At 38.5% G+C, this 18,591-nt stretch overlaps 1 protein-coding gene across 12 annotated transcripts in view; it reads left to right on the top strand.

Moving 5' to 3' along the window:
* Positions 1-18,591, top strand: part of FBXW7 (F-box and WD repeat domain containing 7) — a 196,339-nt gene that overhangs the window by 71,303 nt on the left and 106,445 nt on the right. The gene's annotated exons all lie outside the window — the stretch shown is intronic.

Here is an 18,591-nt window from a genome sequence, read left to right on the forward strand (position 1 = left end):
TTCTAATTTCCTTAAACAGTAGTGGAGGAACTTATAAGCAGCATATCTATCCTATTGCAAGCAACTGATTGTCTGTCTTGATTTTACATATTCCTTCTCTTCTTGGTCTGAGATTTGCAAATTCTGTTGAGCAAATACTGTCCTTTAGGCAGTATAAATGATGGACTCTGCTGTACAAGAGCCACTTGGCTCATTCTCTCTGGAAAGGTACCTGTGTATCGACAGTGGGAGATCCTAGTTATTTGTCAAACCTGTACTTGGAGAAAGGATTTGTCCTGTGAAGGGCAAATGAAAGCATCTGCATTTGGATTTAATGTTTATGTGCTAGGTATGAAGCTTATTGGTAACTAATTTGGAGGTGATACATGTATACTAAGAAGCAAGCTCTGTGGTTGTTCTACTCCTGCAGATCCTAAGGACTTGAACAGACTTTTCAGAAATGCACTAAGGCTGCCGAGCAGTACTGAGCATTTCAGCTGTGGGGTATTTTGTAGTGGAAATGGTAAATGTAATATGTGAACAAGCAGGGATAGATTCACCTGCTAGAGCCTTTTGTAGGATATGTTAACACTTGGAAAGATAGGTCAGTCTTTCTTCCCCCTCAGATTTTCTTTCAAAAGATAGGGTGGAGCTTTTACATGCCACTTCTTTATTATCTTTCACTACCCCCGCTGACATTCATTACTACTGAAGCATACAGTCACCAAGGTCATTACATAAGCAAATAAATGAATGCTCAAAACCAACTGCAGATACTTTTCAGAATAAACAAAGAATCTTCTCTTCCGATATTTTGGACTTCTCATCATATCTTGTAAACTTACAGTAACAAGTCCTTTATAAAATATGAATGAATGCATGATGTACAAGCGTTGATTTTTGAGGGTTTTGTGTTAATGGGTGGCTGATTCCAGGTCACTTTTGAAATAGTGTATGGCACTGCTGCTGCTGGAACACAGAGATTCAGTTGGCATAGATTGACCTGTGTTTTATTTCATCTACTGTACTACAACATCTGTGAATATCAAAAGTCTGTGGCTGTTTCTGCATTCAGTTGTGATCTTTCCCATTGCTGCTTAGTGATGAGGATTTGATAAGAGCAGCATGTACTCCTGAACAATGGTACTCTTTTTTGTAGCTCAAAATTCCTAATTCTTCAATCATGTTAAATTTATTGCATCTTCATGAAGTATCTTACCTTCTAATCTCTCCCACACATCCCTGCTTTGTTTAAAAAACAAACAAACAAACAAACAAAAAAAACCCCAACACAAAAAAAAAGGGTGGGAAAGTCCTTGATGATGTTCAGTTCCTTGAGGGATGTTCTAAGTACAGAAGTACCCGCCTCTCCCACCCAGTTGTTCATTGGATGGTTCAGCACAGTCTTGTTAACATGGAAGGTGTTTAGAAAAGGATAAGGTTTTTTTGTAATAGGTTTCGGAGGTTTAGCTTTTAAGTTCCTTATTTTTGGTCATCAGTCTGAGTGGTTTAGCTGTCCTGTCTGTATGTCTGCATCTCAGGCTCTCCCTGTGTATAAACTGATCGCTTTGCTTTCTACTTGCAGATGAATAATGCTAGGGCAAAATTGTTCTTTCAGACCTTCTTGAAGTGAATAGCGAGAAGTGGTACCAGGACAGAAGCAGACATATGTGAATGCAACATAATGGTAGCAAAAATACTAAATCCTTTACCTTTAGAAAGACTCTTTTCCATAGTTCCAGTTGTGGAATGTATATGCCCTTGCATGGCACATCTTCTTGAAGCCACTGATGAAGGGATTGGTGATGTCTTTGCTTATGCTTTCAGAGTATATGCAGACTTGGCTTATATTTTGTTAAACTTCTGATGTTATTTTAATGATTTAAGGAAGTTATAAAAAAAAAATCTTTTAAAACTGTTTTGGGAGTTAAGCACTCTGGCCAAGTAATAAATTCTGTGGTGAGTTTGCTATCTGGATATATTTATGGACATTTTTTTTTTTCTTCCCCTTGAAATTATCTGTCCTCATGAGCTTTCTCAGGACGCTCAATTATGAAAGTGACTGCCAAAGAAGCAGGAAGCCCACGAATTAGGATAGTGAGATAGGAACTTTCTGGAGATTCCAGTTGACCAGTACTCTTCCTCATTTATTTGTCAAACAAAAATAACAATTAAAAAATTTTGTCCCCTGGAAAATATTTAACATTTTAATTGTGTTTACAGCTTGTTCTCTGCTTAAATAAGACAAGTGGTAGCAGTTAATCTCTAAACATCACTTGTATGGTTCTTATGATTTCTGAGATATGTGTTATGTCTCAGACTTCGTAGGCTGTAGATGCCAGCTACTTTCTAAGACTAGGGGTGATGTCCTTGATTCACTTTTGATGGGTCTTATCAACACGGGGAAGCTGTGAAACAGAACAGACTGTGAATCTGAAGTGAGCTCTTACTCATTTCCCAGGTGGACGTTGCTGGGCTGCAGTGGGCATTCAGTTCAGGTTCAGCTGGGCTGATCGCAGGTTACAGCTGCGTGCCACCTGTCTTGTCCCCATGCTGAAGGAGATTGTTCGCGTCTCTAATCTGTTTGTGGAACTGCTTGTGCGAGTGCTTCCTAATCTGTTTCAGGCAAAATGAATCTGCTTAGCTGAGAATTTAAACTTGTAAGCTGCGCTGGCTTATTCTGACTGAAGTGGATTAGTGATGCTTATGTGCGCAGGTATGCCAGGAGATCTGGTTGGATGCAGTGATAAGCAGGTTGGGTGTGAGAGGCTGCGGTACGCCTCAGGAAGAGTATATGCATGTCTGTCTACACTCCTTTCTGAAAGTTTCTTCAAATAGCTTATTTTAATGTGTCAGGAAGTCTACTTTGAAAGCAAAATAAATCGTGTGCAGAATAAGCGTGCTGGGGAGCTTGCTGAGCACTTCCTTTCTAGTAGCTGCTTTAGAATATTACCTATTCTAAACTTTTTTTTTTTAATATGTGAGTGCTTTGTTGTAGTTTCATCTCTTAATTCAGTGAGCTAGGATTTCCCTATGATACTTGTTTTAGTCCTAGTATATCTCTGGCTATAAAAAGTTCATCTAATATTTCAGTTCCCGCTGGAATTTTATGCGCACAACTAAAAAGGAAAAAGAACAACTAAATGATCTTTCAAAAATATCTGTTAAAACCTGCTGTCAGACTTTTGAAGTTGATTTGTTATATTTTGAAAAAGTCCTGCTAGAAAATCTGCTGAAGCTTTCTTTCATTTTTCAAAGAGATGTCACCAAGTTCTGTTGCATAACTAGGAGAATTTCTGTGCAAGCTTATAAAAATCTCATGCTTTCTTGAGGTTGGCAATGTGATTTCTACTAAGTCAACCATCTCTTGTTGATGAGCCTGCTGTCCTGCTACTGTGAGTCGAGCCTTTTCCAGATGTTATGAGTCTTCAGAAAAAGTTTCCTGAATGCATTCTGTCTTGTAAATGTGTAATCTGGGACTGAATAGACTTGGGATCAGGTTAATGATTCTATGATTCTTCTATGATTCTAGTGAGCCCTAGTGCTGAGCATGGCAGATGTTGCTCTCTGAGACAGTTCTACCTCCCAAGCCAGATGTGCAGCAGGTTTCTTTTTTTTTTTTTTTTTTCCCCACACACAGACTCAAAAATCAAGGAATGAAAGACTGGTTTTGGGCAGTCTGTAAAAAGTGGCTTTGGGTCAGAAGTTCCAAAAAGAACCACAACTGACTAAATTTACACTGACCAGTAGTTTTAAAATGGTCAGTTCCTCAACAGAGAAGTCAACATTGAATGCAGGAGCTGCTGCTGAGAACAGCCGTGGTCCTGACAGTTGGTGCTCTCGGTGTCAAAGTAGTTATTTCACATATTGAAACAAGGTACCAGAAGCACCTAAAAGAGCTTGAGGGTTTCAGGTCAATGCCCACCCATGAATATGAGATATCTTGGAAATGTATGTTTGATCTCACTAGTATCTGAGGAGTAAGTGCAGATCTGTGAACCCCATTGGTTCCATTACCCCATGTTAACTGCAGTACCTTTGAGAATGGCTATGAGCTCTGTGGAAATGGATTTCGGTACACGAGCCCTGCATTGTTACAAGTAGAAAATATGTTCTTGCCAGGCTTTGATAAAAATCTATGAGTAATGTCACCAGGAAATGAAAGCATTTCTTAGAGCCTAGTTTCTTTCCAGGATTCTTATTGGAGAAAGAACATTTATTTGCTAGATATTTCCCAGGTGCCGAGATGATAGGAATGGAAATGCAAACACCTTAGAAAGTTCAACTGTATTTTTTGTACCATTTTACACTTTATACCTAATCATTGCTTCTATTGAGCAAATAGCTAACTCCTATGTCCAGGTGACCCAAAAGTGATTTCCGAACTTTGGACAGAACGGTACCGTTTGTTAATCAGCCTTGCATCTGAGAACATGGAAGCCCACATTAGATTATAAGAAAAATTAAGACAGGCACAGGCTCGAAGGCCATGATGGATGACTTGGACTTCACATTGCCAGCATGGTTTGTACTATATTCTGTTTTCCTCAATGGAGGACTGGACCTTTTGAAAATTTGAGCTGTTTAGTGAGAGCGCCTTACAGTTACTAAAAGCCTTTTTGGGCTGCTGCAGTGAGAATGGTTACTGTAAGGTCCATTTTGCAGGCTTCAAGCTATGCCTGTCACACGACATAACCTAGTCAGCTGGGTTTTCCAGTAAGGACAAATATAGATGCACTGTTTTTGATGGTGCTTTTGCTACCGACAACCAATTTTTTTATTCAGAAAGTCATCCAATTTGGCATTCTATCAGTAGAAACAGTTGTAGTGAAATACAACTGTTAGCAGCTGGACTGTTCCACACATCACACTTACATGGTAGTGATACAATCACGTTCTGAATTAGTTGGCTAATGGCCTCAAAATTTGGTTTAAATTGGTCAGTTATTTCACAAGTCTTTTTCTTGAACAACTTTCTCTGTTAGAAAATAAACAACCAACCCAGAAATGTACCTTGCCTGTTCAGTGCATCCAGAGCTCTGTTCTCTTCTCGACGGGGTCTGACTCTTCAGGCTCCCTTCCCTATTGTGTTGTGGGTCCCTGTGGCACATAGGAGACAAACCAACTTGTCTCACAGGTTGTACCATCTGAACTGCTTTGGATTTCCGCCTGTTACCAGCAATCTGGCAAGTCTCTCCTTCTGAACATCAACACACACTTCGCTAGGGCCTGAGCAACTTCATCTACTTGCTTCAGAAATATGCTGGTCTCCAAGATCTGCATAGCAGCTGACCTTTGCGGAACGCTGTACACCTCATGTAGCAGCAAGGGCAGACACCAGGTTTGGTGTAGTGACACCAGGGGAGTAGTGCAGTCTGTATTTGATGAATATAGCTGATGCTGTTTAGCACTGCTGTCCGGGAGGGATAGTGATTACTCTTCACTTACATGAATCTGCACCGACAATGCCCTTGAAAAGTCAGGAATGTAGATAGGCCGGCAGTAAAGATGGATCGAGGCAATGACATCGGAGCCTCTTTCTCTTTGCAGCTGCCATTGTGTGACGGGTTCACTGTTGCACAGAAACTGACCTAGCCCTGCATGCCTTTCCACATAGGCATAAGAAACGGTGGCTCGTGCGTGCCAACTCTAACAGACTGGTGGTTTGGTGAGACTTCTGACAACAGTCAATTTTAGACCCATAATGCTAGCAATGAAGCATGGCTTGCTTTTATTGAAGAGTGTAGCTTTAAGTTTATGGGTAGGTGTTTATTTTGCGGTGGTGTAAGATGTTAATTGGTCCCTAGCTGTTACCTGCTCTCTACTGGAAGGATGTAAGGTCTGCTGTCCTCACAACAGTTCTCATCAGTCATTCTTAATCCTGTACATCGTATAACATCACATAAGTCAGAGGAAACCGGTGAGTTTAAATTGACTTGCCTAATTTTGTCTGGGATGGGTTACGGGACACTCAGTTGACTTCGGTGAAGCTCCGCTGAATATCCTGTGGCAGAGCAGTAACAGCATCTTAAATTACATTAGTCTCTGAAAAGGATTTTTATCCATTCAAATTATGATCCCGATTTCAAATTTTAAGATTGTTTGTATTTGTACAGGCTGTATCAGTATCTCTTTTAGTTGGTAGTTCAGGTAAATAATTTATTTGTTCACTGTATCTGTGGTCAGTGCATTCCTGCGTTGGACTCAGCTCTTTTTACTGCTTGTATTCACACCACCTTTCTGTAGTAGGAAAGTGCTGTAGAGCAGAAACATAGAATATTTAGAGTTGATGGCTTCATAGGATTTGAAAGGAAGTTTGAATGCCTGCCTGACATTAATACCGTAGGCCACCTTACATTCTTATCCAGGCATGTGCTTTCACCTCTGGTCATGCAGATACAAAAAATTACTTTCTTGGTCCCAGAAATAGTTTGGCCCAGCAAACTTAGGTTTCCGTAGGTTGTTAGGCAAATGCCCTGCTGCTGAACCATGCTGCTGAACCATACTGCTTAATCAGTTAGTGAAATAAGATTCTCAAAGAGCCATTTTAAGGGCATTAAATCAATAACAATAATTGCAACCATTTCCATTTCTCCAGTGGAGCTTGCTAAGAGTCTGTTTGGGCCGGGGCCAGGTTCTTTTAGACAGGTTGGGATATCATCTTCCTTCAAACCTGGCAATCTCGCATGCTGTTTGTCAGCAAGTGCCTTGTTGTTCTGCAAGGTCAGATTTTAGATCTACTGCCGGAAAGTTTCCCCATGACACAATGTAACACTTAGGAACCAATGTGTGGTAGGCAATGTTCTGGAGACCCGAGGTTAACGAGAAGGCATTTGATTTTTTTTTTTTTTTTTTTTTTTTAATACCATGTGGAGACCGTAATTGGTTGTTGGTTTGGTTTTTTTTGTTTTTTTTTTTTTTTTCTTTTAAGTGAGACACCAGGAAGCGGAATTTGTTCTACTGTGTCCTGGTAGTATGTGACCTTGTTTTACTTATGTCTTTCTACTGCTGAAGATGCTGAAAATGCAGACAAACCAATGTATTAACAGATTTCAGCAAGTCTGGTAAATGCTGCCGTTCTGTTTCTCTTTGTATTTCTTGCTTTTATTAAAAGGAAAAAAGTGCAGGTCAAAAGCTCCTTACCGGATGTTGATGCAAAGGCATTTAACGAGTTCATTGACTAGCTCTGAAAGAAAGTACATGATTCTGGAGTTCATCTTTGAAAATATGGTATTCAGAATGGAGACAATATTGCCCAGCGGATACTGCACAAAATCTGATTGAATGTACACAGCTGAACATTTCATAAGATATGAATTGGGACTGTCGACAGATAGGCATTCTTCATAAAATATATATTACTCCTTGTTCTTTTAGAGCAAGCTCACAGGAATAAGGCTGAGCTCTACTTTTCCCCACCAAAATGATAAAATACACCAGTGTTAATATCTTGTGTTGCTTGCATGAAGCATGTTTTCTACCCCAACCTGATCCCCAGCTACCTTTTCTTATCTCAGAAATTCACTTTCTAACTCTGCTGAATTAAACAAAAATAAGAAATTATCTTTGTCCATTATATATTAGTCTTTTACTCCCAGCTGCTTTAACAGTACTGATAGAATTACTTCATTTTTTTTCCTAGCAATTAGGACTACATGACAGCTGAATATTGTAGATAATCGTCCTTCAGACTTTCTTTAAAGAATAGGCAACTGAAAACAGGAAATTAAAATAGAAATTTTTGGCAGTAGCCTGGAATAAGCATTGTCCACTATGGATCTTGAGGTAGAAAATGTTGTTGATGATAGCTTGGCAAGACTTGGGGGTTTTGTTCTTTTTCCCTTGTCTGTCATCTCCTTGTATGCTTCGAATAATATAGAAGGACTGGGAATTTAAAAAAAGATTTAAAAAAAAGTGTAGTGTTTGAATTAATAGATGGCTATTTAATCTCTTAGGGTATTCTTTATTTTTACAGTAACCTGATAATCTTTTCTAGAAGGTTAGCCTGATGCAGAAGCCTGTGTCAGAACAGAATAAAGAGATTGTACTTTTCATGGCATAACCTGCGTTGCTTCTCCTTTACTTCATTAGTCATTATTAAGAGGCTTGAAAATACTGTTCTGTGCCTTGAAGCTTCTTGGGAGTAAAGGGAGTTGATTATTCTTGGTGATTAGAGGTAGTATAAGAGCTGCTTGAAAAGGGGGTATTTATTTTAAACTTTTTTTAATTGATGAAATATAATTGTTCTCGAATAGTAGTTACTGCTCTTGATTCTCACTTTCCTCAGCTTCAATCCTGCTGTCTTTTTCTTTTTAACCACTAGAATGCTTTTCAGTGTAAAGGGTATACGTGCTTCCATCTGTTTGTGTGTTGTCTTTCCACATTAGAGGTGTCTATCTCCAACAGCTCTGAGGTAGGGGAGAGTTTAGTACTTGGTGTTAATTTACCCTTCCTCCCATTTAAATTTAACTAAATTAAGTTTAAATTCAACTAAATTTAGTTGCTCTTTGTTCTCAAGGTCTATTCCCCCCACTTCAGTTAAAGATGACCTTTTTTTGGTCCATCTTTTCTGCTTTGTGTTCTAAGTTGACCTTTTTTTTTGCTATCTCTGCTGTTCTGTGTGTCTGCCTGCTTGTGCTGCACTTCTGCAGCATTTGAAGTGGAGATTCAGTCCAAGAAATCATGCTACCGTTTTGCCAGAAGCTGACACCAGCCATCTGGTAAAATTACAATTCGGTATCAGTAAAACCCATAATTTGGGGAAATGTACCCAAAATGACTTTTATGATTAATGGACAGGAAAGAAACCGAGACAGAGAAGTCAGTTGGGTACTCTATGAATCACTTTGAGGTTTTCAGACCAAACGTCTTAATGGCAGCGTTCTTGCTGCCAAATGCTGTTTTGCTTTTGCCTTCAGAATAGTTTGCATTAATAATGAGCAACGCTGCTTGGAAGTTATTTATGTATTGCTCTTATGATGCAGTTTCACAAAGCAGCACCACACTAGGTAACAGACTATGTGAATGGATTCATAAAGCGGTTTAGCATATCGTACTGCTAAGGTCTGTAGGTTTTCCCATTCAAAATGCATCCCAGCCCCAGGGCCACATTCAGCAATGTTGTGGATGCTGAAGAAAAATTTACATTAAGGCCATTTTGGCCATACCATGCTAGCTTGTGTGATAAGCCCGGTGGTTGTGAAATAAGTCTGCACTGGAACTAGGCAGGTTTTAATCAGCAGTTCGGTAACACGTTTTGCCTGTATGTCACTATGGGAGCAGAGAGGAGGTGACAACAGCAGCTCTTGTTTGTGTATATTCCCAGGGAGAGGCAGTCAGCTAACCATGCCTTGGTAGCTGTGCATGTGCTGCATGTTCTTGCAGTTGTTGAATGTGTGTGTTAAACTAAGATGGAGTATATTTCTAATTTAAGACTTAAAGTGGTGATGAATTTACTATCTTCCTAGTAAGCTATTACAGTGAGTAATTATCCTCATAGTTAATTCCATTTGGATTTTTCTCATTTCAGCATTCAGTGATTGGATCTTGCTTCTTGTCTATTAGATAAAATCCCTGTTCGCCTAGATAGTTGGGAAGAAAGTAGTTGTTTCTGCATAGTAATCACATTGCCTGTTTACTTAAAGTAAGTGTTTACTGAATGGTTGTTCTGGACTTAATTTTAAGTGTTACTGAATGGTTGTTCTGGACACATAGCTTAACATGTGTGTTAACTCAGTAGCGTTTTCCATGACACAGTAGCACTCCAGCGTAGCCTAACCGAAGTTTACTACTAGAAAGCAAGACTAGCAGTGTCATCCTTATCGCTTCTCAGGCTCCTTTCCTATGGTTGAAGGGCCTTGAGCTGCATAAAACCATCCAAAGCAGTAGTTGTTCCGGTTGTTCCTGTTGACGATGCTGTAAAACTGACGGCGAGGACTTTTGTTATGGGGAATATAGGTGGTCTGGTTTGGGGGCAGAAAGGCACATGTAGAAAGTGGAACACAGTGCTTAGTGCTGTGGACATTTTGGGCCAGCTTGGAAGGCTATCGCAACTACCACAGACCCACAAACCTAATTTACTTACTTTTGTGGAAGAGGGGTGAATTCAACCCCAAAGTTATCCAAACCTTAAAGTTAAGTTTTAAGGACTGCTTAGTCTCCCGTTGCACTGTAAGAGGATTCGTGATCTTTTTTGTAGAGAAATTCTGTATTACATGTGTATCTATCATGAAGTAGAGTTGGGATGATTCTGTTTGTACATTTTTAGCCTTTGCTAAGTAAGCATGCAACAGCATCTTTAAATTTGAAGGAAGTATAATAAACTGCCTGCCTATTTTTCTAATCTGAGAATTTTTCAGCCCACGTGCTTATCAACTAATGTAACTAAAGATACTCTGTTTATGTTGCTATAAGTGTGATCTAATGTTTGCTTTTGGCAAGAAACTCTTCCTCGTTGGTATGCACAGAAGGCATAGTTTACATGAGACTGAAATATTAACAGAAACTTGCTGTTCTAAATCAAGCAAACAAGCATGTTTGTGCTATATTGCTAGCAATAGTAGTATAGGCTTCTTGTAGTAATCTAATTTGTGAAAAAACAGGTATTCATTAATTATAGAAGGTAAGAATTTTTTATTTAGACAGGTAAAAATTTTAATGTAGGAACCCAAGTAATGGTACAGTTGTCAAAGCAGAAAGGATGAGACAATGTAATTGAAAATTGTGTGTTTTACTTTTCTAGTGCAGAGGTCCAAAATGGACACTGCTCAATATTAAAGATTAGGTGGCGGCATGAAGGATTATATGGAGGACTTGCCTGTTTTGTTTTCAATAGTTGCTGGAAAACTTGGCACCGTGTAAATAACTCGAAGCTTTTTTTTCTGCTTTCCCTTTTCTGAGGAAAAGGGGAGAGAAGCCTTTCATTAGTCGCACATGATAGTTAACTTGTCACATTTTACAGCTTAATCCTTTTTCTTTAAAGACTTGTTAGTGAAAAGACAAACCAGCCATCTTCTATATAACAGTCATTATTAATATAACTACTAAAAATAACATGATTATTTATATGAACACAGTAAGATCAGTCATAATACTGATCTCCTCCTACCGTGGGTTGTTGCCTTCAATGATATCTTTCAAGGAATTTAAATTATTTTATTCTAAAATATATCCATTCACTTTTCTTGACAAAAACATAACAATGCAGAATTAAAAATAAGGAGTAACTTTTGTGCTTTTACTGTTGGTCTTGGCTTTCCGGGAGCTAAGAGGTATGAGCAGGATTCTTGATAAACAGACACAAGCTCCCCTCTTCTTCAGTAACAGTGTACTGGTGTTAATAACTTGTCAGTTGGGATATAGCTTTGAGGAAAAGGACTTTGAATTTTATTTTATTTTTTTTAACACAGTTTTCTTATTACTGGGTGATGGAAGATTTCAACAATTTCCTCATGGGTCACTTTTGCATTTCCCTGTTATCTCTACCCCATCCTTACCACAGTATCTTGCAGTAATTCTCATTTTCTAAAGTGTCAAATTTTAAGGTAAAAGCATAACTTGTGTAACACACTATTCACTGATTATTTGCTATGATATTTTTCTCCTTTTTGAAATGAGGAAAATGCAGGCATTTTTTTAACACTTCAAATACAAGAATTAAGGTCATGAATTACTTATGGAGAAGTGTTTACAGAAAAAAAATCAGTGGTTTCCTCTCTTCCTGTTATGTGTTGATTGCTTTAATTTTGTCATCAGGTCTCTATTAATACATTTTATAGCATGATTCTCTGTGCTAGAGTGTTAAAACGTGCTACAACTTTAACTCGGATGATTTCTACACCCCCCCCCTCCCCCAAGTCTTTCTGAGTTAATCTCTTCTGTGTAAAATTTTAGCCAGAGCAGTCCTGTTTTTGAGGAGAACGCATGAGAAGGGAAGAAAAGGGCTTTTGGTTTAAAGCATTAAGACTTGACACTCCTCCTGCTGTTGCAAAGAGAATCCGTGAAATCCATTTTAGCTGTAACATATCCAGATTCTGTGTTTGTGTGTGCATGAACCCCGCAGGTGGTTGTGTTGCTGATGAATCCCTGTGTGTCCTGCCTGTACACAGCAAGGAAGCATGTTGCACCTTTTGCAGCTTTTCCACTCTCTACCCATGGTCACTATCTGTGAGGGTTAAGTGAACCTTTATTGAAGAGACTGGGCTTTTACAGTGATGGCTGAAAAGAGTTTTGTTCATCCGCTTACTCGTGCAATACAGCGTTATTTGTTTCTGAATAAAGAATTGACATGAAAGGTTAACGTTCTGTGACGATGTTAAATGCGCACAAATGGAGATCATGTGGAAACACTATGGAAAAAATAAATGTAAAGAGAAGAAATGATAGATCCATAAAATGGAATAATTTATTCTTCCACACTAACAGGACAAAGACCTGTTGAACAGAAAATCTTATCTTTGGTTCAGCAGTTGAGTTTTAAGGAGGGTTTGGACATCTGCAGATGGAAATCTATGTATGAATGTAGCTGAAGGTCAGAAGAATGCAATCTGAGTGCTGGACTCTTGTTTTCTTAGTGGTATAAAATATCTTGATCTGTATAAAGCAATTAGACATGATCATACATATTTTATCATAATTTGAAGAATAAGTATGTTGACTGCTTGTAGCTCAAGCTGTTTCTTCTAAACTTTTGCTCATGAAAGGTCTATTCATCTCTCTTCTGCCTCTGATATTTCCTTATCATGCCACTCAGCTGAAGTACTGCTAAATATATGTAAATTCTTGTGGCAATTACTCATTTCCTAAACTACTTTTTGTATTCTCATTCTCTAGTGGGTTTTGTGTGCTATTTCATATTTTATCCTTTATTAAATACTTTACCTGTGTCTACCGAAAGAGGTAGGATTACATGATAGGTCCTCCGTACCCCTTTGTCTTTCCAGCCCAGATTAAACAAAATTTTCTTTTTAATGGCTTCTGTGTGTTTGTCCCCATAACTGATAGCAAGGGACATTGTTCTGTCATGCTCTTACTACCCATGTATCGTTAGCTATTGTCTCTCATCTAAATCCCTTCACTTTCTGCAGGGAATGGATCGGAATGGAGCAAAGTGTCTGGGACTGTAAAGTAGCACTGCGGGCCAAAAGGGATTGGGAGATGGAGGCATGGGATTAAAGAGGGAGCTGTGTTAAGAGGCAGTCCTGGGAGAAAAAAGTAAGTTTGGATGATGAAATAGGGAGAGAAGGGGTAAGGTCTGTTGAAATAGGATTGTGGGGTTAATAGAAGCAGGTGAACAGAAGGGAGAGACACCTTACAGTGGACCGTATGTGCTGGGAAGACTGGAATTGTCTTTGTTCAGAAACATTTAGGAGGAGAGGTCAGGGTGTAAGGACTTGATGAAAAGCCTCAGAAGGTAGGTACAACGTTGGGGCCAGATTACAGTAGCGAGGGGGATAATTAAAACTGGCTACACAAGAAGATTAGAGGCAGCTGGGCTTAATTAACTTTGCACAGGAAACTTTAATTGTGCTATTTTTTTAAATTTAATGAATACTAAATCTAGTTTTCTGTATGCTGTCAGATTTATGTTTGACATAAGTAAGTAATTAGAGGAGCACTTTCACTTAGTGCTGGTTACTTTGACCACTTTGCACTGAATAAACAACATGAATTGATTGTTGAAGTATCTAGACAGACTGAAAAAGGGAGCGGGATAATTTCTAATCCAACAGAAAAGCTACATGTGCTGCTCCACAAAGTGTTGGCAGAGCTTTGCTGGGCAGGGTGATAGTAGACCAGGAACAGAGAATCTTTCTAGCTGCTAATTTGTTCTGGAGCTTGGAGCTGTGAATAATGGAGTTGACCGAGAGATTTGAGTTGTGTATAGGTTTGGAAGTAGTTCATCATTCTTAGAAAAAGCATGCATGCTTGTAGAATGAGATGCGTTGTTAATGATGTATTTTATTTTGATGAAAAGTTATTGAAAGGTTTTAAAGCTGTATGTTAATCTTGCCTTAATCAACATTTTGTGCTGATGGAATACGGAAAGTTTGTTTATTTTCCTCTTCAGTACAACGTATTCAACTCAGAATTTTATGACTCGAGTCCGTTACTATGATCAAGATTGCCGTCCTGTGTAACGCAGCAAGATTATTCTCCTGTAACTTTTGTTTAAAGCTCATAACATTAGTTTAAGTTGGGGCTTTACCTGAAGTATGTTGTCTGTGTTAAGTCCTTGCATGAGGATAATTGTCCGCTACCATAACCTATAAAAGAAGGTGGTGGATTCTTCATTTGACTTTGTATAGTTTCAGTTTCTACTTATTGCATGTTGATTGTTTTGGCTTGTTACTTTGCTATTGTTCAAATCTTTCGCATATACAAACTGTGTAGCCAGTAATCAGATCAATATGTTAAACATTTTCTTTAATACAGCATGTATGTTGCTTGCTCGTAGTGTTTTGCATTGTTAGCTATCACAGCCATACACAAAATATTTTCTTTTTTTTCGTAGAACATGGTCCACAATCTTATCAGTGTTAATTATGTTATTTCTATCTATCTGCTTGATACTGCATTTAATTCTCTTTGTATGCATGTTTTTCAAATGGGCTTAAGAGGTCTTAGATGGCTGGCAGTGCTGGTGCATACCATGGTGAGGTGCATTTGCACTTGGTGTGTTAGTCTGGATTTGGATCAAGAGCACACTTTTAAAGTGTAACTCCTGATTGTTCGCACCTGCTCCCCAAGAGAATGAGTTAAAGCACAGCTATCCCAGAGCACCTTCTGGGTGAAACTAAACCAGAAGATGTGCTCCAGCTGTGAGGGTCAGTTTAGGCCCTGGGGGTCAGAGCTGGTCTGGAAATAAGAGCCCTGCCCAGAGCCCATATCCTGTGGGTGCTGAGTCTCAGCTTTGCACGTTTGCCCCTACTGCACTGCGCTGCTTGCCAATGTAGACCTAGCTTTATGTTACCAACATGCCAGGGTCAACCTTGGGCAACGTGTGCTTATAAGGATTTTATTTTTCTTTCAGAAGGTGGATTGGGATGTTGAAATGAAATCATAGGAGGTCCTTAGCTTGGGTGGGATGTTCCTTTTTTACATTCTATTTACCTCCGTTTATTAAACTGAGTAATACTGAATTATATCTCACCTTTTTTACTGGGTTATTTATATTAATGTTAGGCAGGATTTAATCAAATATCTACAGAAATTTTTGTTTTAGTCCAATTGTCTTTGTGCACCAAATCTGTAATCTCAAAAAGATCTGTTCGAGGAGCGTCCACTGCCCATAAACCATGTTGTGACTGTAACTATTCTGTCTTTTCACTAACTGCTGTCCTGATCAGTATTAGGATGACTTAGGTTAGTATCCATGTCAGTCTAACTCGCTAATGTCAAAGTTAATTCTTTAAAACCTTTCCAAGTTCTGCTATACTTTGTTAAGAAAACAACACACCCCCCCACCCGTCACCCCCACCTTTCTGCCACCCACCTCATTCCCTTTTTTTTTCTTTACAGTTTCAAGTGATAAAAAAGGAGTAATAAAAACCAGCAGTACTGATAGAGATTTCCTGATTTTCCCATGGTTATATGTTTTTATAGGTTAAAAATGTTTAACAACGTTTGTATCGGGATTCCTTGTATTTTGCTTTTCCGTAGGACCTGCTGCAAGTGTTATGAAACTTCCCAGGGAGTTGCCAAGTTAGACTTGTTGACCAAGTTTAATGAGTTTTGCATGTTTATGCAAAGCGTTGCCACTGCACTGCAATGTTTTGGTGTCTGTCTAAAAAAATGTCTTTGTGGTCTGAGGTGGGTAGGAAAGCAACAGCTTTCCTCTATGGATCTGCTGGAGTTTAGCTGATTTGAGTCATTTTGGGCTTTGAGAGTATAAATGAAGGAGGCACTGTACTAGCTGAAAACAGCATTTTAGTTCTCTGGTAGTTGATTTGTAAATACACTTCTTCCTTCAAAAAAATAATCCTGTCTTATTCCGTATCTACCTTATATATGGAAATGATTGTATCTTGCGTATTAGCTGACAGTAGCTAATTCTGAAAGCACTTAAGTGACAGAAGGCAGCTTTAATGTTTCGAATCTCTCAGATAATGTACATCCATCTGTTCTTTAGCAAATGCATCACCTCTTTGCACACTGATGATTTCTGATGTAGCACTGCTTGTAATTAAATTTTGATAATGCATTTTATAGGCTTCTGGAAAAAACAAGTTGAGTTTATTCGTGCAAATACAGAGTAAAACTGAAATCACTTATGACTAAAGCTAATGTTGTGAATTGACTACAAAAATGTAGGAATAATTAAAAATATATAATAGTACTAGTGTATGTTCATTTTTTTAATTGGCTGGAATTTCATTTGGGTATATTAACAGTAACATTAGTGTTGTTTTTGTTACTTAAGCATTTAGCAGAATCATGCATTTTATTACTTAAGTATTTCAATGCTGACCTTTCATGTTGGTTGCTTATAGGTACAAATTGAAAGTGTGTATTAAATTATGGAAACAAATGCTGCATTTGCAGTTTTATCAAGTAAGTCCTAAACCAATAATTGATGCATATATTTGAAATTATGCTGTTGGTACTGGAAAAATGTGATGAAAACTTGTAAGCTTCATTCATGGCTATTTAGAGAATCATTTGTGGTGGAAGCTAAAATTGCTAGATTGTGAAGATGTAAATCTCTTGTTTGTTTTTTTTTTTTTTATTACTGATTTTTACATGATGTAATGCTTAAAAAAATCTGAATCTTTTCTCTTTTTGTGAGAAGACAAGATGTCGTGTTGTCATGTTCATAATGCCCAAACTATGTAGCAAGCCTGATGAATAGGTTGTACTAAGCTCAGATTATATATGAAACCAAATTTGACATTTGATGAAATGGAGTTATTAAACATCACTCCAATATGGTAAGGTTTCCAGGCTTTGAGGAAAAATGTTAAGTAAAAACATTTATCTTAGAGTGCACTCTTCATGGCATCTTTCTCAAGTGCTACTTACTATGTATAGAAAATTAAACACATTCACTTTTGATGCCCCTTGCACTCAAGGTTGGAGTCATTAGCTTCTGGTTTGGGTCATGTGCACCCCAGTGCCCTAATGCTTTTTTCCACTGGTCAGGAGTCAGCACAGGCTCTGCTTGCTTCCATCATGTCCTTGCCTTGACATGTGGAGCTTAATTGTCTTTTAGTCTTAGCTTCTCATTCCCTGAGTGGAGCTAATTTGCTAGCGGACACTTTCTTTGGAACACATATTTCAGCTTTTGAGCTGATAAGGTTTTATTTGAGGGCAATTGTCATCTGGGTAGGTATGTGGAAACTTGAGAACCGCGTCTTTGGGGTGTAAGTAATGTTTCCCTGAGGAAGAGGGGACAAGTGTGCAGAATCCCATGTATGAATCCTTCTCAATGCAAGACTTGAAAAACATCTCTAAATGTGTTTCTGTGGCTTTTATGGTACAACACAGTGAAAATTACCTTAGCGCTATGATTTCTGGTACTTTCTTCCCTCCTCACGAATAAGTTGAATGTTTTTATAGATGTCATGGAGCAAAGTTGGGGTTTATCTGTTCCACACCTCCATCATCCAAGGCTCTGGTTTTCTTGTTTTGAATTTTTTTTTTAATGCTAAGAGATAGAGGACTTTCTAAAAAAAAAAAGGGGGGGGGGTGCGAGAGGTTAAGACAATATCTTTCTGTACTAAAGTACTCATGGAAACTTATATCCTTCACTGCTCCTACTCGAAGGAGACTCAGCAGTCATGCTCCCTTACAGTATTGTATTGTGCTTTCTGAATCTCTCTCTCACAGTGTAGTCTGCTGAGCGTGTGGTGTGGTCTATGGACACCCGAGGACAGTGGTTCTATACACAATGAAAAAGCTAGTTATTTTCTCTTTGCACACATTTTCATGTGCAACCTGTGAAGCTGACTACTTGTTGAGTTCATGTCTGACTTCACCTACTCAACACATCACTTGAATCTAGGGGAACTGGAGTCAGGATGTGCCAGCCTGAAAGGTTGTGTAGCTGGCAATCTAATACCAAAATTGAGGTCTTAGCTAGACTGTGTTATATCCCTCAGTTCTTGTATATTGCTTGCACACACATGTATAGCCAAATGTGTGGATAATTTGGAAATTGCATTAGTATTTTTCAATTTCAACTAATATGCACCTAAATGTGGCAATTTTGTAACTTCTCAGAGTCTCATTTAACAATTCTTGTAGCTTCTTAGAGTTTGGAGAACTTTATTGCTAACAGTGATTTTTGCCAGGCGAGGTATGTGCCATTTCTGGGCTGCATGGGCTGCCTAGTGGTGTCTGCTTTTGACCACTGGGTATCTCTGTGGCCAGTTTAAGACTTGGAAGTAATAAGGCTATATTCTGTAGTGGGTGTTCTCTTTCTCATTTATCTAAAAGGAAATCATAGTAACAAGAAATGAAACTTTCAATTATACCTGAAAATATGCCTGCTCTGAAGGCATAAAACCAAGAGCAATTAGTAATTTGTGAGTAATATATAGTCTGTGATCAAAGGAGAGGGAAAATATAATGCCATTCGAAAATGATCTTTGTCTAATTTTTAGCAAGTAATAT

Source organism: Mycteria americana, chromosome 4 (assembly GCF_035582795.1).
Source record: "Mycteria americana isolate JAX WOST 10 ecotype Jacksonville Zoo and Gardens chromosome 4, USCA_MyAme_1.0, whole genome shotgun sequence".
NCBI lineage: Eukaryota > Metazoa > Chordata > Aves > Ciconiiformes > Ciconiidae > Mycteria > Mycteria americana.